This window comes from Megalops cyprinoides, chromosome 2 (genome assembly GCF_013368585.1).
Source record: "Megalops cyprinoides isolate fMegCyp1 chromosome 2, fMegCyp1.pri, whole genome shotgun sequence".
In the NCBI taxonomy this organism is placed as follows: Eukaryota; Metazoa; Chordata; class Actinopteri; order Elopiformes; family Megalopidae; genus Megalops; species Megalops cyprinoides.
Window position 1 is genome coordinate 33,494,677 of NC_050584.1, and position 21,364 is coordinate 33,516,040.

Below are 21,364 nucleotides of genomic sequence, written 5' to 3' on the forward strand. Positions count from 1 at the left end.
ATCCCATACTGGAAGAGCGTACATCTTAAAATGCAGTAGTAGGGAAACTACAGCCTATCAAGTTAATGGAGCACCCTCCATATTAGAGAAATGATCCATGGGGCTTCAGTGCGACTGTCAGCAGACAGGTCACCATGCACTGATTTCTGTAGATGTCATGTCTTCCTGTTTATTTTTAACAAATGTTGAATTGCAGGGGATACTCAGTTCTGCAGTGTAGCTCTGATTATGATGCCTCTGCTATAATCTCTGTTTTTTCACCCTATAATACATCTAAATGAAGAGGAATCTCAAATCCCATTGATTCACATAAAGTCTAAACCCTGGACTCCTATTCCCTGTAATATGGACGAGCTCTTGAACTTCAGGCCATCTGCCAGATTACAGACCTTCATGTGCTGTGATGACACATTGTTTGATAAACACAGCTTTTATACAACAAACATTTCAGTGTCCTGGAACATTAATCTACCTAAACCGATCTCAGTCCTTAGAACTGGATATTGCTCTTTATAACCTGGAGCACATATTGCATCATACCAGCTGTCACTTTGTCCTGGCACTGCCAGTGGGGCAGAATTTAGATGTGCCAGTTTGAAATTAGAATGCACAGTAATTCCAGAAAATACAGTTAGTATATTGTTAATTTGGTTTCCTGTTATCCTTGCATCACAATCAGCCCAGATCCATTTGTATCACCATATCTCATACAATCTCATGTAATCTCTTCTCTCTAAACATTTTATGTTCTTCTCTGTCAGTACAGCATATAAGTGGTGCAATGGATTTTAGACTGGACTGTAGCCGCAAAATATCAGATTTTTTAAAATGTTGCATTGTTAATTTCTTTGTGGTTTTATGCATGGTGTTATGTCAAAGCTATATTTGGCCTGACAGAATAGATTTGAAAGGATGAGTCAGAGGAAGATGCTGAAGCTTACCACTCAGGCCAGGCTGTCAAAATATTTCCCAATCTTAATGTCAAGTTAGATCAACCCAGAGCTTTAAAGAGATTCAGTCTCACATCACAAGTCTGTATGAGTACTTGATTCTTGATGTCATGTTGCACTTAGTAAAACCTTAAATATTTGGATTTCCTTTTATATTATGTTATCCCATTTAGTTGAGGTGCCCAACAGTTAATTTCCTAATACGGAGCTGCATTTAACTTGAATATTTCAATAATGTTGTCTCATGCTTGCATTGAATAGGAAGTCAAGTTAAATGTAAAAGTGAATTAATGTACTTCGAGCCATATAATGTTAACGCAACTAACCTTGAGGTATGGAGCAGTTTGAGAAAAAAACCTAAAGACAATACTATGCAATAGAGTCATCGGTCTGGTGTCTGCTGGCTGAGAGAACATCTTACAGGCCACAGGTAATTCTGGACCAACGTTTGAATTTCCTGAATAAGAATCAGCAGAGGACAGGAAGTTCACTGCTGTCTTTGTTCCTGTGAGACTGCCACTGTTGTGACTCCACAGCAGATGTTCCCTGGAGAGGATCCACATTCAGTATGGTCCCCACTTGCTCAGAATTGGATATTTGCTGTCTGTAGGTGATGTTGAATTACGTCGTCCTTGAATAAATGTGTGTTCACCACATAGGCAAAGGATGAAAAAAATTCTATCATGGAAAATATTTATTTGTTTAAAGCAGAACTGAAAAATGATCAGGGTCAGAATTTAAAAAAAGGCACTTACTACTTACTGAACATAAAGTTCTAATAGGGTTTAACCTACTGGTTGGCTGAAGCCGACAACTCATAACTTACTTAGAGTTTACAGTCACCCGTCAACTGCATAACTCTCTGTGATTACAAATGTTTGAAAGTATGAAGGTTAACTAATGTGTGATCAATGAGTAGGTCAGTGTTTACATCTGATCAGTACCCATGTTTGTTTTTTTGCAATGCAGTGTCCAGAGAGGGCGCTGTATTTGTTTCCCTTAAGAAGGCTTGTGGAGTGCACAATTAAACCTAATCATAAAGATTTTGGTTTTGGGTTGCAGGTTTTGCAGTGCAAAACACCAGAACATATGCCGCAAGGGTCACCCCCTCGGTGTGTGCTGCAGTCTCATCGTTGGGATAGAGGAAATCTCCAGAGGGTGGGGAAAAAAATAGTTTGCGAGCATGTTTACTCCAGACCACCTACCACTGTTGCCGGGCTACAAGGTGTACCTAGGAGACAAGGGCAATTGTTGGTCTATGCTGTGTGTGGAGACTCATAATGGAGTAATGTTTTTCGCTGGGCCTTAATGTAGCTTCATCCAGAAGGTCTGTTAGTGTTTGCACATTCATTTGAATAACAGCGGAAAATAGAACAAAAAAACATTAACATATAGATATGTAAAAGAACATATCTGCCGTCCATTACACATCATTTACTGCACGCTGGGACAGCGCCACTTCGTACTCATCCTCCAGTCAGAAAACAGCTCCCTCCCTCTGGAATCTGGCTGCTCACAACAGGTACACCATGTGAAAATGATGAGCTGGTAACAGATCAGTGACCAGCAGCAAGGTGCAACGCGGCAGGGCACAACCTTTACCATGGAAACAGTGTCAATGTCATAGTACAGTGTGAGGTCTTTGCTGTGGAGGGCAAAGGCAGCCAGGAGCAGTTTACTTCCTTTCTTCCAACTGTCGTGGAGCAGTCTGTTAGGCCATGTCCTGTAGCTGAGACAACATGCTGCATTCTGTTCAGCGGTTTCACTTTGTAAGGCAGTTACTGTAGTCCTTTTTTTATACACAACAGCGCAGTCTGATTTTGCAAACCAGGATATTGCCAATGATACTTATGAAAGAGTCTGAGGCAACATCTTTCCAATAGCTGTAGCAGCAGAGGTAGTGGTAGGCTATCAGTGTCTAAATACAGCTTGTTCTCAGTTGGCACTCTTGTAGGAACACTAGATCAGGAATGCCTTAGTCCTCTTCACAGAAGGGCATCAACTGGTCACAGGTGGATGGGACACCACTAGAAAGATCTCTCGAGCCTTTCTCTATAAACCCAGGCACCAAGCACATTCACTTTTTTAAAACCTGTCCAAGGTCTGTGACACTGATCCTTGCTCTCTTATTGACATGAGGTTTTATGTGGGCACGTCATCAATCTCTGAGGTTTTACGCACCAGGAGCTCCAGGTCCCCTGAAGCTGATCCTGTAATCTGTAATCCTGACCACTTCCTATTTGTGGGAAAGGTGTGTTTGGAGGATGGACTCCTTTTTACCGGCCTTTCATTGCCTGCTTAAAATGGTTAAAGCTTGGTTAATGACTTTCTAAGCTTCAGGAGGAGAAAGATCTCGTTTCACTTCAGTGTTTCTCCCTAAGCATTAACCTAGAGCAATGCCATTTCATTCTGAATGATAACCTTTCTGAGGCATTTTGTAATGATTACTTGTCAATTCATGATAATGCATATTCTAGGGAGAAAGCAGAATTTGACCTGCTATCATCTGGATCTGTAAACTTGGCTGCTGTGAACTAACTGTGTATCATGTCAGAGTGGAGAACATAGGAGCCCAGAGCAGTAGCTGTCTGTTTTACTAAAGGTCAGGAATGCCTAATCTTTAACATCAACTAGCATTTACTGCTGTGCAAAAGCAGAATGTTTCATTCAGACAGGAACACAGACTGTGAGTTAAGATAAGAATGAAAGTAGTGGATTCTGTGCTACAATATGCATACATTCAGAGGATTCAGCAAAATGATAAATAAATATGCTTGTCAATTTACCAGAACCATACAACACATTCAGTATGTTCTTACATGTGGTCAGTCCAAAGGGTATATTGTATGCTGTAAATGTCCTGTTTTGTCTTACCGTACAGTCCCCCTAAGATCTGCCTGTGGGTTTCTGTACAGCAACATATGCTTGATGTTTTCATTCCTCTGGATTAATGGAATTATTTCACAGGTTTATCTCATTCTCATGCAATGCTCTGCCAATGTGTCAGATGTGTTACCAGCCCATAAACAGAAAATAATGGGGAACAGAAGCAACACGTGCAAATCATACAGGAATGTGAGACTGATTTTAATGACCCATGTAATAAGCAACCACCTGTGAGGGTTTAGTTTCATTTATTAAAATAGACAATGTTAAGTAATTATCCACAACATGAGCATGGAATGTATTTGTGGGTATGTGCTGCTGTTAATACCTAATTATGAAGAAGACTGTTTTTGAATATTAAAATGCTTGAAGAAGATATAATTTACAACTCGCCAAAAAAAAACCAACAAACAAAAAAAAAAAAACTACTTTTCGATCCCCCTGTCTGATCTGCTGTCTGTTGCAAAGAATTTATTGGTTTGTTCTCTTGGGCAAGAAAAAATTCAGCCTGGATTGCTGTTTAGTGAGGCATATTTTCAGTTTATTACATTAAACAAAAGCATGTGTTACAACAGAATGGTCTGCAAATTCATGATTGTGAGGATGCTGCAAAGGGAGAGAGGTGCACAACCAGCAGGTGTTGCCTGAGTTACTTTCAGCCAGGTATCCTGTGAGTAACATGCTTGGATTTTTCACTTGTCAGTGGCAGAGCCACGTTTATCTGCAAGGACACCCGCTCAGTGCAGCGTCTCTGTGTTGTTACCTTAGATCTGTTCAGTTTAATTTAGTTCTTTAAGGCAGCTGTAGTGGAACTTGATACAGCTATCACATTTCAACATGGGGAAAGCTCATGAAGGGACATAGAATTAGAATCAGGTGAGTGGCGTTTGGATAGTGAAGGGTGTAGAATGACAGTCCGATAGGTGCCGCACTGAAGGACTCCCTCTGTGTGGTTAACCTGTCTGTTTGTGTCTCACTCCAATGTCTGTTCCGTCTACAGCACAGTCGTTTACACTAAGACATTCTGACCAACCACATCAACACAAACTTTTGATTCTTTCAGGTCACAAAGCTTTTTTTTGATGAACTTTGATGAAATTTCTGTCTGCAGCTGGTTTAAAAATTCTCTTCCCTGCATTCCTTACAGTTTGGTAAATATTTTAAGATGTGAAAATGTTTTATTTAGCCCTGTTTTTGTTGGGTCAAAACACATCTTTAATTGCTTGTTTCATTGATTGGTTTTTAGATGTAGCTATTTTTAGCTATTTGCATATCAAATACCATTTTGAGCTATGAAAACATTAAGGACACAAATTGAATCACTGAGACACATTTGACTAATGTTTACATTCCTGCCAGCATTATGAATCTGGTCTTGCACACAATAAAAAAAACTGTTCCTGACAGATGTAGCTATGCTATTTACTGGCTGTACTCAGGCTGGTTTTAGCCTGTGACCTTAGTCTGTGAAAAGAATTTTGATTTAGTTGTATTATTTTCACAGATTGATGTCAGCACAATCAAAGCTTTGATTTAAGAAACAATAATAGTCAGTGATGAATATCTTTTAATCTTGAATGAAAATGCATATGCATCAAGATTTAAAAGCATTTAGATGCAAGGGTTATTCTTAAAAAAAAAAAACAAAAACTCAAATTTCCTTCGGGATTAATAAAGTATTCTTATTCTTATCCTTATTTTTAAACACAACTGTGAGTCCATTTTTTACTTCTTTTTTTTTTTTTTTTACCAGAATTGTACCTGCTTATGGGGGCTATATAGTACAGTTCCAACCTAATTAAAGCTATTAAAAAAAGGATTGATTTTGTTTCATCTAACACACACAAGCTATGAATATATTAAATTTGTCTTCCTTTCAACCTAAGTAAACTCTTTTTACAGTAACGTTACGTGTAAGTTGGGGTGAAACTTGTTTCGAGAGTTGGGTCCTATAACATTCCTGAAATGTAGGGATTGACGCAACTCAACCACACCTTATTAGCCACACTGATGACAGTTTCATGTAATCCTTCTGTAGGACATGATAGCCAAAGAATGTTTTTTGCATGAATATGGGAAGTTGTGTCATAACATGGTATGTCCCATATTAAAACCACAAACTTGCTCCTATTTTATTAAATATTGCAGCAGCATGTTATGCTGGCTTGATTATTGCATTTGACCCCTGGATCAAAGCTGGCCCCAGAGCCTAACTTATGCTTAGCTGATCAATACTCAGAAGAGTGAAGTAGCCTCTTCCATGTATTATTTAGGGCCTAAGATTGAACATCTGGAACCAGAAGCTGCTCTCTTCCAAAAGCTTGCCTATTGCCAAGTTTCTCTTGTTTGTTTGTGCATACACCAGCGAAAGGGGAAACATTGCTGGCAAAGATTTTATTTGCCATCATTACCTTTATTACATTGGCTGTGGTTGTTTTAATAGTGATTTTATTCAAATAAATAGTTTCTCCTATCTGAGGATATACAAGGTAAGTATTTTTTCTTTCCCAAAACTGAATACAGCATTCATATAATAGTTTGGCCCATGCATCTTTCTCTATAAAGGGGCCACAGAATTGGTCCTTGATGCAGGATTTCCAAAAGTGAGCTCTCAATGCACCTGCCAGTTGATTTTCAGTTGATTTTTGACATCCTGAGAGCAGCAACAATCAGCACATGTTGTGCCAAATGGGGTTAGCTGAGCTTGTGCAGGGGCCAGTTGGAACAGCTGCAGGATTGATTTTGCTAAGAAGCATCACAAACCCGGATCCCCCTACAGCACTGCATTTATTTCCCAACCACTGGCATTTGTCCAGCTCTCATGACACTCTGCAGAGGAGCCTCCCTCCAAACACCCCTCTGTACATGATTAATATGAAGTGTGCCCTCTGTCGTCAGGCCCATCTTTTCAGGTGTATGGTGTTTATTGGATGTCAGTCTGAAATCAAGTCAAGCCGCATATTGGGGATTTGTGGTTGCAGTGAGATATTTTCACTCTGTGTTCTTAGGTCTGTGGAGTAAGCACAGACCGTCTCCTCTGCTCTTCAGAATGGAAAAAGGGACAGGCTGCAGCTGTGTAAGTACAGCAGCATTTAAAAGCATTCACTTTTTTCCTTGACATTTCATGCAGTATGAATTCCACTGCTGTGCTTGTCTGCCTCCCTTGACACGTCCATAGCCATAAGAGTCATTCAGTAATCTGTACCATAAAGAAGAAGCTGGTCCAGCCTGTGACTACAGTCTAAATGGTCAATGTGACGACCTTTTTTAACCCTAGGGACATGTCATCTGAATATAATTAAAGCTTTGTGCTGTTTTTTGTGTTTTCTTTTGTACTTATGGTCAGGTATGGTTTGATATTATTTGTACATTTTGGGAACTGGCAGCATTACGTGTACTTGTTTCATATATAAAATAATCTGTTAAATGCAACAAGCACTCCTGAATTCCTGATTCTTAAAATAGTTTCAAAATGGTTGTATGGATACAGGCCAACACATATATTTAGAGAGTATAAGCACATGATTAGTGAACCTCTCTGCATTCTCCCCTAAATTCATACATCTTAGCTACAGGCATAGATTGTCTGTGAAGCTGTATTAATGAATATTTACATACTGAAATGTTTTAAATGGAATTCATTAGTGTAATCTGAGGTCTGGATCTAGATTTGAAGTTGTATGATTAGTTGCCTACAGGCATGGTTGTAGTGGTGTGTTTCTCGTACCTTTTGTTTTTTGTCTTTTCAGTGTGAGTTTCTGGCACGTGATGTGGCTGTTAACACTCTTTTCTTTTGCCATTACTCATGTAATTCAGTTACTTTTCTTGAACATTCGTTGCCCTTTCATGTTCATGTGCCATTGAGGAAAAACCCTCTGATCAAGACTGAATTAGAATACAGCCCACTGACAAGGACCAACATAGTACAGTACTGGTATACTGCACCATATAGATATATATGTTATAAATATATATGGGCTTTTACCATTGCAGATCCATTTTGTTCATCTCTAATAACGTGTACTACTATAATTGAGGTTATGATGAATAATTCAGAAAGGATTTATAATTTAGAGGAATAAACATACAAACTTTTCCGTTTTGATCAGGTGGCGGTGGCGGTGGGATGGCCACATTAGCCATGGCTACACTGTTCAGGAGAAAGCGCATTGTGGCCTATGATGTCCTCCTGGGATGCTCCTTTCTGTACTTCCACTTTTTTAAAGATGCATGAGGATCCATTCGCTGGCAGCCCACTCCAGGAATGAGCGGTGTACTGCCGCCGCCTGAACCCTGTTTCCGCAGGGTGTCCGGCTGCTGAGGGGTAGCCCTGCTCATGCGGTGCAAAGCACAGGTTGCACGCCTGCATGTGAAGGAAGCAAACACGATGTGCAGCGCCGCTCATTGTGCACCTGCCCCAGTTTTGAACGTGCATGCAAGAGGTCTGTAATGTGAGAGGCAACCTGGAGGAAGTGGTGCAGAGAAAAGAAAACGTCACCTGCTCTGACACAATGTGTAACAGGATATCCGACACTGGAAATGTGCGCCTTGTTTTGTCAACTAAAAAAAGAATGTCACAGCGTCCCCATATGCAAACTGACTCACTCTGAAGCATATATTTCTATGCCCCTTCACCTTTTTTTGGATCTTTTCCACATGTGCTGCCCACACCTTTTAATGTAGGGCAGTGTGACTTTCACAAACCACTCTTACAGGCAACACTGTCAGCCATGGGTCCCTTGCCTCTCCATGCCTAGTCTACCTCACAGTCTGGTTATTTTACCTTCAACTCAACACATTACTTGTAAATTGACTTATAGCTGCAACAGGGGTTTTGCTGTGGTGATGGTGATTGTTTCAAGATTCATTCTAGGTTGAGTTTTGAAATGAGCTTTGCAAGATGTTTTACTGCAGGCCCAATAAAAATTGCCAGTAAGCAAATTGCAAATAAGCTGTTACACAGTACAAATGAGATTACCTTTCACTGTGCCCTCAAACCTGTACACAAGGGGATCCAGAAGTGGAAATTGCAAGCCACAATCATTTTGTTTATCTGTGTGCTTGATCTTTGAGAAGTGCTCCATGGTTTTTCATGCATGATGTGCAAAGTAGTTCACAAACTGCTTGCAGCACAAGGTAATCAGTTGTAGACAACCTCTGAAGTCAGACAATGCCTTGAAACAAAAAAAGTTTTCATTTTTAAAATGGTCCTTTACATCTGCGCTGTGTTTCTATGTATCTGTGAACTCTGGAGCCCTTGTGTGTTTACTTATTGAGGTATTTCTTTTGGGCTTGGGTCATTTTCCTTGACTATTTTCAAACTGTGCATTCACTTTTCTTCATGCATGTCAAGAAAAAGTCCTCCTTTTTAAAACAGCTGTCTGACTACAGCAGTACTGAATTCAGTCTCCAGACAGTATCACATCAACTATGTAAAAGCACAGAGGGCTATCCAAACTGATTTAGCCAGTGTATAATGTGTATACTGATATAGTCATTTTTGAAAAAACGTGTCCCGGGAGATACTGTTTCAGTCTTGTATTATTGCTGGACAATCACTTGAAGGCAGCAAACACAATGAAGTGGATTTCATTTTCTCACAAATGCCAGTCACTCTGTGTCTGTGAAAATTCTCTTCTCAAAAACATTGTACTAATGTATAGTGGGGGAGATTATGAACACACTTATTTGCACGCTATTTCCTGGAGGTATACTATAGATGCAGCCCTTGGAAAGAAGCATCAATCTGTTTCTGTTTCTGCTTTTTTTTTTTTTTTTGGCCAACCAGTTAAGTGTTAAGTGTTAGACTGATCTGGTTGTGTTTCAAAGCAACAAGGGCCTGAGAATATAGCTGCACCATCATTTTTATTCTTTGATTGCTGATTTAATTTATTTCTTAGAGGCCTTATAAACAATGGCATTGCAATTACTTTGTTTTATTAAGAGTTTAATTAGACCTTTAGATGGAGAAGACTTACACAACGCATGATGAAATCAATGCATTTAAAGGGAAATTCAACAAATTATCTTAAAGCAAACTAAAGCATTTACCATAGTATTTGAGTAAAGCAGAATTTATCAGTGCTAAGAGACACCTCAGTTTAAAAACATATATCCTCTACTCAAAGTGGGTGAAATTAGATTCCCTTCCTAATGGTATTTCCTCTAAAAGAGATAAGTCCAAAATGGTGTAATTCTTATAAGAAAACTTTTTAAATGCAGTTGTGTTGTGCCAAAAGATAAGAGACAGATTCTTTTGCAAATAATTATGAGGAGTAGGCTGCACTATATTGCGCTCTGAAATAGACATTCTTTCCAGAAATGGAATCTATATTCAGTGGTTGTGGCAGCTGGTTTTAGAATATATCCCAGGCATATTTGGTGGAGTCTGGTGGCCAAGCTGCTGCAGATTTGCGACTCCTTGACTCTGTCACCCATTATAATTCAGAAGCTGTCTGCTTTTTTGAAGTCTTCCATTTAAATACCACCGTGTTTTAGGCAGATCACCATCAATACAGACAGACAGAGGTCCCTTATTTAAATTCATGCCAAATTTACAGTTCTTTGGAGACCACAAACTATCCAAATTGCATCTAGTATGAAGCCAAAGTTTTTTTTGGTTAAAGCTTGCAAGGTTAAAATTCCTTCATTTCTCTCAAGCAGTTTTGGAGTCAAATGCTCCAGGTCCCCAGTAGAGGATGACAGTGTTCCAGAGCCGGAAGGCGTGGTAGACCTTAAAACTGGATCTGTCACCTTCTGTGGTTGTAGGCACAAACATGCAGAACAGCAGTCTAGATTAAAAATATAGCATTGTGCTACATCAGTCAATCAAATCCCATTGCAAAGGCTTTGAAATGAATACAGGACATGCGACTGCTCTACTCAGAATTGCAAACAACAGTACAAATTCAAGCTGAAAGCAGATAACTGCAATATTGAGCAATCAGCTTCTAGGGTTAGCACTACAGTTGCAATAGTATTGAAGTTCAGTGTCACTCACGCAATGCATGGATTATTTTGGTATAAGTGATTAGAAGAAAAAAACATCATTGGACTGAAACATGACTTAATGTGTCACATTTGTATTAATATTAATATCATGTAATACATATTTCATAAACCTTAATGCATGACCCATCCACAATATCAGAGATATGCACAGATGCAGAGAATTATGAATATGAACCGGATAAAATACTTCTCATAAATCTCTTACTTTGCAGCATGGCTGTGTTGGTGAGCAAAATTTTCAGCCTGCACATGCTTCCATTAACCAGCTTTTGTCACAAAATAAGAAATTCCTCTTATCTTCCCATTTCTTTTGGGGCTTTGATGATAAGGGAGAGAATCATGAGGTCACTCTTGATCCTTAGCCATCATCTCTGTTGTATCTTCACACGTACAGAACCCTCTTTATTTTCATCTCAACTGAGTTTACGTGGAGGAGGGCAATATGTGATCTGAGTACCCCATCTAAATAATGCTACCTATTAAAAATCTTTTCACAAACAATTTGTAATATGTCTAGTATTGTCAGTCTCGGCCAAGATCGGCTGCATATTATTTGTAGCCCTACAGCTGCAGGGGGTTTGTGAGCAATATAGCGGCATAATTTTATTTCATGCCATAAATAAGCCTGAAGCATGCATACAGTATACACTTTTTGTTCAGTACAGGAGCATGGTTTGACTACAGTTATTAGTAGTCAGGCCGCTCTTTGAGAACATCAATATCAAACCACCTTCTGACAAAGAAATGTTTTGAAATAGCCTATTCTGTTTCTTTTCTTATCTACATTTGTTGACTTTGTTGTCTCTGCAGACTTAACGTATTGAAATGGTTATTTCCTGGTTTTCTGCTTAAATCCGATGCTTGTTGCTTCTACATGCAATTGGTAAAAAAAACAACAACAAAAACAAAAGCAAAAAATAATAATAAAAAAAAACACAATTGACGAATCAGTTTCTTTTGGTAACTAAATCACTTTCTCGCCCTAAAAGTGGGTTTTGCACGTTTTAATGTATTCTTCGATTAATACTCAGTGTTTGCATAACAATAAAAACGCACGAGGCCAGGAACAAAGACTTCAACAGAACTCATACAGCCTTACATGGGCAAATTTCAGGGCTCAGGATGTCTGTCGGCTGGAATTTCGAGCCGTGACGTCACTGCCTGCCCCGCTCTCACATTTTTGGGAAAAAGAAGTTTCATTTTTGTGGGATTTGAAACTCATTGATTCTTAGAAAGCGAGGTAAGAAAAACACAGCTATTGCAAAACATCCTTGGAGCAGTTCAGTGTCTGGAGAGTTATATGACCTGTAACAATGTCGTGGTGTATCCCCTGCAAATATGCAATAGATCTTAGCTCGCTATAACGTAGTTATCTTGATAGCTATTATTCTTCTCAGAAGGAGTTGAGTTATACTGTAGCTCAAATATGTAATGGAGGGCGTGGACATGAAACGGAAAAGAGGACGTTCGTTAGTTTCTCATCACTCCTGAGCTGAGAGCGGCATTTTAAGAAAGTCTTTAACTGATGTATGGTATAACACTAGTGTGCTTGTACATTTGTCTTGACGCCTTTTGTAAATACTTGTATATTGCTGCAAACTTGATTTTGTTGCCAGGCTTTTATTCTTCCCAATCATCTTTAATAGAGGGCTCACTTGACGTTTTCATCTGTCAAAGCAGGGCAAAACCAAGGCGGAAGTCATATGACAGCGGCGAGTACGCAGGACGTAGAATTTGGTTTATTTGCTGATATTGTGCGCAATAATGTTGGTGTATGGTGTCTTGAAAGGAAAGGCTTACAGAAGTGTACGGCCTAATGATATGGATATCATGTCAATATTTTTGACAAGTCACTAACTTTAGGCTACGGGTGCAAACCGTCACTAGCTCTTTATTCTGTCCTTAAAATAACGGTGTTCTGAAGCGCGTAACAATGGTTTTGCCTCCGCCTTTTTAACCGTTGATGAACAGCCAGTGAGCTGCGCTTCTCTGTTCAGGCATCTACTGCACCTCAGGTCTGTCATGTGTTTTGACTTCTTGGAGGAATGAAGTGTTGCTTAAACTTGCTTTCTGTATAGTGGACTTACGGAGCGTGAATCAAAACTGTCGCGGTCACATTGTACTAGTTGACAAATATGTTAGCTTCTAATGTACAATTATACTCTCAATTTATCAAAAAAGGAAAATAAATAAATAAAAAAAAAGTGTAAAGACGCTATTGTATAAACGCGTCGAAGTACGTTTACCATCTTGCAAAGTCTTGTGGAGACCCGACCCATTTTCTTTTTGACAGGATATCAGACCTATTCCATAGTGAGTGAACTCGAACAACGTGATCATGATGTCCTTGCTAGGGTCAAGGGTAATTAAGTACCTTTTGCAGAGTGAAAGTTTTATTGTAGTTTTATTTATTATTACAAAGTATTGTAAGTGAAACACCTTGCAAGCAACATGCTAAGGAATTTTAAGTCTCCTTTAAATTAAATGTCAAAAGAATCGCCTTTGCATCAAAAAGCTGGCTTTATTCTCTGGCCAGTGATGATGCAAGCTAATGCACTTGACCTGTGTTACTACCTTTCACATTTCACGAGGTAATGCCATTTAACCCTCTCCTGAACAATGTGTTTACCTGGACAATAAAAGTCTAATTTTCAACATATTTAAACCCTTTTTTTCACCATAACTTATAAAATTATTGTTTTATGTGAGTGAGTCTTTGTTTGTTCTCCCAACAGATTTATTATGCTAATGAGAGTCTTTTCCTACGCCACCTTTCAGAGACAGTTTTGATTCATGAAAATGGAAAGTCTTTGGGTAAAATGCAAAGGAGGTCAAATGCTGGTGTCTGAGATGGAAAGCTTGATGGGCAGATCTGTTGTGAGTGAACTCTGTTGCCAGCGTTTGCTTTGTGTCATTTTGTGCACTGGTGTTCAGGTGATATGAATGTTGGCAATTTACAGCTCTGTTCACATTGTGCAGTGGTCACTCATTGCTGGGTTCAGACTACCTGGCAATGAGGTATTTACATTTACATTTATTCATTTGGTAGATGCTTTTATGTAAAGCGACTTACAAGTGAGGCAGAGTACAACACAAGTAAAAATCAATAAGGATTCAACAATATTAGAAGTGCTGCATGACTAGGTTTCAATGGTTGGCCAGACAAGGTAGCAGCTGGTAGAGATAATGAGTACATTAAACCATTAGATTACTTTTTAAAAATAGTTTAATAGGAAACAAATTTGAGACATGAGAAATTCCTTTAGGTGGTAGTGTGTCAGGTGTTTAGGTGAGAGCGGAAGAGCTGTGTCTTCAGATGTTTCTTGAAGACAGAGAGGGACTCAGTAGAATGGATGAAGTGTGGAAGTTCATTCCACTGTCAGGGGACAACGGCAGAGAAAGTTCTGGATAGTGATTTTGCATCGCAATGTGACGGGACCACCAGACACTGTTCTCCAGCGGAGTGTAGCATTGGGGAGGGAACATAGGCCTGTAGTGGTGAGTTCAGGTAGGTAGGTGCAGTTTTGTTGGTTGTCCTGAACGCAAGCATCAAGGCCTTGAACATGATGCGGGCAGCTACAGGGAGTCTGCAGGTATGACAGCCAGCTTCAAAAAGCTGACTAAGTTCCAACAATTCTGTGAGTGGACCCATCTGACACTGAAGTGAAGGCAATTTTGATACTGGGGCAACCGTGGGATTAAGTCTCTTCTGCTGCAGTGTGAAAGGGATGTAACACTAGTTCACCACTGCTCCGCCCTCTTGTGTTTCAATACATTGATGCTCCATTACCAACTTTTCCCAGGGTGCATGCTCTAAGCTTGCTCTTTTTTCAATCATGAAATTGTTTCTGTTAAAACTAGGCTTTGTGTATACATTACAAATTGTTCATTTCAAACACGGGTAATATATTGAAGTAGTCATCCTTTCCCCAGTTCAGAAATATTTAAACTTGTACGTTGATATGCATTTCAGATCAATAACATCAAGGTCCCTGAGAGTTCCCTCATCAAACTGAATATCTGTGTGTCATCCCCACATGTTTGACTTGAGCAAGAGGAAGCTGAGCTTTCCTTTAAACTTCTGAAAGAGGATACTTTTGACAGCTCGTAGAATGTTTGAGTGAAAGTTAAGACTGCAGCTGTCTCTGCTGCACCAAGCTTCTCTCTAAAGGGATCCATCTGATATTAACCATTTTAATGGAGCTTTCAGATGCAGGCTACTTACACATGACTATGTGTACAGTGAGCATCTACAGGCTACTGCTTACAAGGGTCTGCTTTAGATCCAGCTGTACCCATTACTGAGGAAGCATTACTGCATCATTGTAAATGATGTGAAGTATGAATGGAGTACATCTGATGCATTTAGGGTGTGTGGCGTGCATTACGAAAATAACATAAATGGTTACTTATCTGAGGGAGGTTAACGGATTGCTCTATGTCACTGCATGGCCCAGAACCTGGGGACCGTAAGAGCAGCTGAAAAAGTCCTATATCACAGCCTGAGAAGATGGGTAAACATGAACCACAGGTGATAGGAGACAAATAAATCAGCATTGTGAAGAGTGACTGGAGTTACAGCGGCCGTGCTGCTGCACGGTTCAGCAAACCGCTCTGAGGCAGGAGGACAGATGAACCAGGACACATTCTATATGATTTATGGGGGTGCAACCACAGAAGAAGTGGCATTCCTCACACTCTTCTGTGACAGCTGAATGAGAACAGCGTTCCCCTGGTGTGAAATTCAGAAACGTCAGAAGGGCAGGTCTGGGGTTTTTCACACTCAAACTGACGTAGACACAAGTTTTTTCATTTTTGGCTTTTTTGGCCTTTTCTTTTAGTAAAGGCTTGCCATATATTACGCTTGGTACTAAAATGTCACACGTGCCACAGAGCAGCACTGCTGGCAGAAGTCTGACGGCCTGCAATGCTGTCAGTTTAACATCCAGGTTTCCTGAGGTTTTGAGGAGGTACTAATGTGAGAACCAGCACATGTGAGAGGGGCCATCTCAAAAGGAGAGAACAGGACAGCTGTTGCATTAGGTGGGCATGAGTTGGCAACACAACACAGTGTGTTTGAGTTTGAGCATTTTGTAAAACGCATTACTTTCATGGGTGAAAACACATATACACACACACACACACACACACACACACACACACACAAACACACACACACACACACACACACAAAGGCCCACAGGCATTACAGGAGCTACATGCCTATGCTACCACTGTGAAAATAATAAGATGTACATTGCTGTGGTCACATAAGGTTCAGATTGAAGCCCTTCTGAGGGAATTAAATGTGCATATGGGGTTTTTGTTCTTGGCCCAAAGGAGTGTGCGAGAAACTCCAGAGGAAGACAGAGAGAGAAGTGAGGTGCTATTTCTGTCAAACAGCCAGACATGCAGAGAGGTGAAGAAGTAACATGCTACTGATCTTGCAGCCCTACTGCCATAGCTCTCTCCCCGACATGTGGAGACGGGGACGCCTGCCTCACCAGGCCTGGCACTGAACCGTTTGAGCTCTGTGCCATATAATCATGAGATACCTTCAAAGCAACGATGATAAAACATTGTGATACATGCACCTTATTCCCTCAGTTAGGATGGTTCCATTGGGGCTTCTGTAGCTTCAAACTTCCCCTCTAGGCTTCTGACTAGACAGTATGCATTGCCAATCCAGTCTAGGGGGGAAGAAAGTCAGTATTGTAGAACATGTCCCATCAATCACTAAAACATTGATGTACCAATATTTTCCCTCAGGATTTCCAGTTCTAAAACAATCACCTTTATTCTTCGTCTAATTAGATCATCTAATTAAATTGTCTGCCCATAAATACCCACAAGGTCTTTACGTAAACCACTTGAAGAATAACAATGTTTCTCTGATGCTTTTGAATAATATTCTACTGAAAGTATGACTGTGCAAAGCACTTTCTCCTCTATCATTATATCCTACAATATAAAGCTAAATAGCTCAAAAGTAATTATGTAATGTGTGTGTTTATAATGGCCAAACAAACATTCATAAACTGACATCTGAGTTACCTTGAGTGATACTTGGCTAGCTACTGTACTTACGCCAGTGATAATTCATATGTGCAAAAAGTGTATCATGCACTGCAGACAGATGCTCTCTCCCTTAAGTTTAAAACTTTATGTATGTAATTGCTGCCTTTCTGACTGAATGCCTAACTGAGTGAGCAGCTTCCACAGTAACAAAAGTTTAATTGCTAAAGGTAGTGGACTGCAGAAAGGTCAGCAAAGTAGGGCTCTTGCAGTAATAATGAGTAACAGTTTTACCACTGGAGACACTAGAGGGTTAGAAGGCCACCAAAATAGCTGCAGCCAGCATGAATGTTGTCCAAGTTTTTGTTTTTTGGTACTGATCCCTCTCTTCCTATGGGGCATTTGTGAACAGCAATATTTCTATTTCTTTTTGCAACAACATAAAATGATATGTAGCCAGATGATGTTTGCCCATACTGAAATTGCTCCCTGCAACTTGTACCTGGACTGGGCTCAAACTCTTCACCTTCTGGTAACCCCCCCCTCCCCACCCACCCACTGGTTGGATTTTATTGCATTAAAAGCTTAGGACTCAGTTTGGAAACACACTTTTTAATCCCTGTCAGATGTGGAGAGCAGCATGCTGACGTAATCTGTGTCAGAATAAGATGCAGTGTCTGGTAAAACCGTATTTTGCTACCAGAAGCAATCATTCTAAATGCTCCCAAAGTCCTGTGGCAGTTGGACATAATAGCGTGGAAAAAATGCACCACTGTCACACAGTCAAAGTCCACTGAGAGTGGTTCTTCATTTACGTTTTATTCCTGGAGATAATTCTGGAGTGTAATCTCTCTGGGTGTGAAGGTCAGTTTTGATTTGTAATCTCGTCCCTCTAGGAAAGGAAAGATCTTGTTTTCTTTTTTTGGAGATTATTAATGGATTAGGAGCTCAAAGGGTTGTCTCTGAGTAGCCTGTAGCATTTCAAAATCTTAACCTATAGGATTCCCCTGCTGTCTTTAATCATATGTCACTCTGGAAATGTTTAATCACCCTTCCATTTAAATCAATGCATGCAACAGGCTGTGACATTGTGACACCAAGTAGTGTCCAGATAATTGTTATGCAAGACGTTTTCATTTGGGGTTTGCAGAAATGGTTGAAATGGTTCTGTGAAAGTGTTGGTTATGAAAGTCTCTCCTTTGATGGCGTTTCTACACAATAATAGAACAATAAGTGAATAGATATGGCAAGGTTCTTTGTGTTTCATCTTGTATTTAAACAGTGCATTTCCTTCTCAGTTCATGATATTTGTGATTTCATCAAAAGTAGGGGCAGAAATATAGCATTCATTTAAATTATATTTGTTGCTAATCATAATATTTTTAAAAAAATATTCGAAATATTTTTCTTTTGCCATCATGAGTACACAGGGTTTCTGTAGCTGAATTTCATTTAGAGGCAAGATCATTTTAATTATATTTTGTCATTGTTTCTTGTTTCAACAATTTGTTTTCTTACTCATTAATAACATTATAACCTCCCCTTTCTGGTTTTGCAGAAAAATGTGAATTCGAATTTGCCATGGCCTGACCCCCATGTCATGTTGAAAGTAGTATACATTTACAATGAAAAGGAAACAAGGAAAGGATTTTTTTGCATATGTAAATATATTTCTGCTAAAAAAACCTGGGATACCAGGATAGGTAGCTGTTTGTACACTGGTAGTCGAAAAGAGTTTCTCTCCATAAATAGAAATGCCCGTCTGTACTGCATAATTTGTTTCGACCTGAACTGCTTAACATTTTCTGAAGAAAATTTTGATGCTATGGGATAAACTAGGTCAGCATCACTTGCCACTGTGCCTGCAGAGTCAAGGTGTTGCCTTTAAGAAGGAAGGGGCAAGTTGGTTGTTGTGGTCACTAGGCTTAGTTCTCACTGAGTAGCTTGGGACTAAATTACCACAACAGTGCATGAACCTACTGGGAGCTCTGGAGTGCTGCAAATAGGCTGCCGTGCTACTGCAGCACCTTCAAATAGCAATGGGGATGTGAGGCTGTTGTCAAGCTAGCTAGAGGGGACACAAGATTATTTAACAAGTATTTGGTTGTGTGTATGGTGTCATATTCAGGGTTTCCATGATCGAGCGATTATCCTTCAGGCAAGCACTTCTTTTGAGCGCTGCACAGAGCGCTGCGAGCCAGACGCACCACAGTGCCATCAGCTGTCAGTCTGGGAAGCCCTGCCTGGCAGTTTTGCCACTTCTCCGTCATAACCTCAATATAAATAAAACACTTCAAATCAGGGCGAGCTGCAGCACGTTACAGTTTTGAGTTGAGGTTTTTGCGGTTTCAGATCACTTGCAACCATGACTCTCTGTGGATACCTCCACTTTGTTGGAGCCAGTGGTTGGGAACATGGGATGTGCTGTCCATTTTGACTGAGTACTAAAATACCAACAGATGCAGAGAGTGACTGCATATGTGTATCTGATTATTTCAATATGAATGATTATTATACTTAATAATAATAATGTAATATATAAAAATAAGTAAAATAATCATGAGTGAGGACCACTGGTTTTAAGGTGGTGATGTCATCAGTTTAGATCAATTTAGTTTCCACATTTGTTTACCACTGTCTTTATTGTAAAAAGAAGGGTTGCCATAAAGCAAAGATGAATCCCCATTTCTGAATACTGGTTACTCAAGGAAACCGCCATCTTTAAGTTGTCTTTTTGTATAAAAAGACATGAATGGCATGCTACAAGTCGCCTGCACACATTCAACTTTATTGACTTTGAAACACTTCATTTTGAAAGTGCGTGGTGTAAAATCCCGTGGCCCCTAAGAAGATGATGCAGACAAACAAGACAACAATAAGCAAAGTAATTGAATTTAATTTCATACAGGGGATGCAAGTGGAAATTACTCATTTGCCACATTGTCACATGCTGAACTGGCTACAGTGTATCTCATTTGGGCTGTGAGTCATGGCTTTGGTCGTGGCCTGAGCCGTGATCTGTGGCCAGTAAGGGGGAAAGAGGTGATGCAGGGCATGGTATGGGCCGCAGAATAAAACAAGAACAGGAAGAAAAGTAATAATGCACTGACCTTTTCCTATGCAGAGATTGACAGAGAAATCTCTATTATCACCATTGACCCCCCTGAGTGTGAGCCTGGCAGTAACGACAAGCCTGGTTCTGTGCAGAATGCGCTATAGAGGCACCAATGTGCCAGATGCTTTCTGGCATTCCTTGGCCTAACATAAATCCCTTGAACGGTGCCGTGGATGCCAAGTGTTTGATGGCCTAATGATGAAAACACAGCCTTAATGGCAGCCTGAGACTTTGGATTGCTTCCGTGTGAACGCTGCCAGCTTCCATATTTGGATTGTCTCCGTTGACTGTGCGTCACATTGCATTGCGATTCTGTCATCTGATCAGTGCTGATGTCATGAGCCACTGACTACAAGCGAGGACTGCTGTAGGGGGTCACGTGGAAAGCCTGCCACCTATGTGTGTTTGTGTGTGTGTGTGTGTATAAGTGTGACAAACAAGGCCAAGGTGGTGAATACTGGGGGATTTCTGTCTGTGTCAGAGGTCGTTGTGAGGATGGCGTTCTCCACGGTGTACTCCCAGCTTGGGGAAGAGAGCGGGCAGTACATGGGTGCGGGCTCTTTTTATTTAAACATCCAAAGCTAGACTTAACCCAGCTCCTTTTCTGCCATTATCTGTGCTGTTCCACACGAATGCTATGAACCACATTTTTGGCTCCTTTGTGACCTTGGCGTACAAAAGTGTCATTCCAGACTAAAAGCAAACTGAATTGACTTTGCCCCAATCTTCTCAAATTTCTCCATATTTGGAAATGTTTACCTCCTCATACTTGTTCAAGTAGGGTGGAAGAAGGGAGGTGAGTCTCTTAAAGTAAAAGTCAGACGAAGGGCTTCTGCTAGGATCTTCTGGATTAAACTCCCAGTGACAGACCTCGCTTTTTAAAGACTCCAAAATATGTAAGTAACACATTGCTTTCTTTGTAGCCTTTCACGTTAATAACTCCACAAAGACAAAAAAAATACAGTGTTGTCGATGTGGTTAATCGGAATGCAGCAGTGTTCATTTCTTCATGGGCACACAAGGGTGTTTATATGTGTGTGGAGTATGTATGACTCTGCCTGGCTGCCTTCTTGCTGATGCAGGAACGTCACTGTATTAGAAGAATTCAGCGGCGGTTTTGTTGTGCCTCAGTATGAACGCTTTAGCTGAACTGAAGCGTACAGTCATGACTTTGACAGTCTTCCACACATAGAATGTTGATATTTGGCGTATTAAAGTACTCTGTCAATAAATTAAATGTAATAGTTTTGTAAAATCATGAAATGTAAAGAATGAGCTCATACTGGCCTCATTTAATTTGAGCAAATTCTGATTTGACTGTTCATGACCTTTATGCAGTGTGGCTTTTTAGGAAAGAGTCTCATGAGTTTGTACACAAAACGCCATT

At 40.1% G+C, this 21,364-nt stretch overlaps 1 protein-coding gene across 5 annotated transcripts in view; it reads left to right on the forward strand.

Moving 5' to 3' along the window:
* The window catches only part of LOC118773416 (LIM domain containing preferred translocation partner in lipoma), a 231,883-nt gene that overhangs the window by 47,648 nt on the left and 162,871 nt on the right, over positions 1–21,364 (forward strand). The window contains exon 1 of one of the 5 annotated variants that reach the window (XM_036522343.1): positions 11,989–12,087. The exons of 2 other annotated variants lie outside the window; for them this stretch is intronic. The gene's annotated coding sequence lies outside the window, so the exon portion shown is untranslated. Of the gene's footprint in view, positions 1–11,988; positions 12,088–12,801; positions 12,863–20,802; positions 20,874–21,364 lie in introns of those variants that run through there. 2 more of the 5 variants (XM_036522346.1, XM_036522344.1) reach the window with 2 other exon arrangements.